The sequence below is a fragment of the Austrofundulus limnaeus genome, unplaced genomic scaffold (assembly GCF_001266775.1).
Source record: "Austrofundulus limnaeus strain Quisiro unplaced genomic scaffold, Austrofundulus_limnaeus-1.0 Scaffold252, whole genome shotgun sequence".
Classification (NCBI taxonomy): domain Eukaryota; kingdom Metazoa; phylum Chordata; class Actinopteri; order Cyprinodontiformes; family Rivulidae; genus Austrofundulus; species Austrofundulus limnaeus.
Genome location: NW_013952654.1, coordinates 537,313 through 538,671, shown reverse-complemented (window position 1 = coordinate 538,671; position 1,359 = coordinate 537,313). Strand labels below are relative to the sequence as shown.

Here is a 1,359-nt window from a genome sequence, read left to right as displayed (position 1 = left end):
GAATTGTTAAATGAGAATTGTGAATCTTATGTGAATCGATTTGTTTTAGCGCACCCCTAATATCCAATAATCTGCATCACATTCTGTAAACCTGTTCATATCCACAAACTTTAATTATCACTTCATAAAAGCATGTATAAAACCAAAAACTGCAGAAAAATCACTGAAATGCAGTAGTTCTGCAAACAAGCTGTGGCAACACTGAATCATGACAGTGAAAAAATATAAAATATTTAACAAAAATTACAATTTGAGGGTAAAAAACAGCTTCAAGGTGAATGTTTAGAATTAAAACTGTTGAAAGAATGGAGAATTTCAATAATGCATGAGCAAACRAGTAAAAAGAAACTGACGCATAACAGAAGTCTTCAGCTGAACTTTGCTGCAGGTCATCGTTTACACCTCATCAGTCAGGTTGAGGCAGCTTCACCCACTGCTTTACTGATCAGTATCGGTATCGGGTCCGATACCAGCATCAAGTACTCGTACTCGTAAAAGCCGGCTGATACTCTTAACTGATACCGCTTTTGTCCCCTTTTTTGTTCCTCCTGTGCTGCGCTGCAGCACAAAGGGTAAACAACAATCCATACCAGGMGGTGGCGCTAATGCACTGACAAGTTATTTCCGACCGCACCCCCGAATAACAGAAGAACGATGACGGTAGAAGAAGAAGTAACATGTCGGCAGTTTGGAGATATTTTAAGATCGACCATTAGAGCTGTGGTAGAGAATGAAGCCAGGGTTTGGTTTGTATGTGTGCAGAAAGTGGCCACATTGCCAATGTAATGGTTGTCACTAAATTGAAAAATATTACAGCAATAAAGCAATATTAGGACAGTTTTATAGTAAAACATCAAAATACACTCATATTAGTATTGTAAACACTGAACTATTGAGATTAAATATTATTAAACTATGGTGCAGTACTGAGTAGATACAGCAGGGGCAGTATTGGAGCAATAAGGCTCCATTGACTCCCATTATAAATGATTAAACATTAATATTTCCAAAAATATAATTTGTACAGGCACCAAAGGTCATAGCCATCATTTAGCACAGGAGCTTTACAGATATAAATTACAATGGCAGCTCTAGGACAAAGTATGCAGGAGGAGAAGCATGCCAAAGTGGAGATTACTTGGATGAGAAACGAATCACAATAGTGTGCATTGCATTGAGTTTATTTAGTTTATTTATTTATTCTTCATCAGTGACGTTTTTAAGTGAAGAGAAAATAGACAGAGAGAAAAACAGAGAGAGAAGTAATTAGAAAGATAGAAAGATTGAAATAGCGATTAGAAGTCCATTCCTCTAAAATATTTTAAAAAATGTTCATCATTGAGCAATGATGTATTAAAT

The 1,359-nt window shown here is 36.1% G+C and overlaps 1 protein-coding gene across 1 annotated transcript in view; it reads right to left on the bottom strand.

Moving 5' to 3' along the window:
* The window catches only part of LOC106526006 (carboxyl-terminal PDZ ligand of neuronal nitric oxide synthase protein), a gene marked incomplete in the record, with an annotated part of 267,121 nt that overhangs the window by 146,898 nt on the left and 118,864 nt on the right, over window positions 1-1,359 (bottom strand).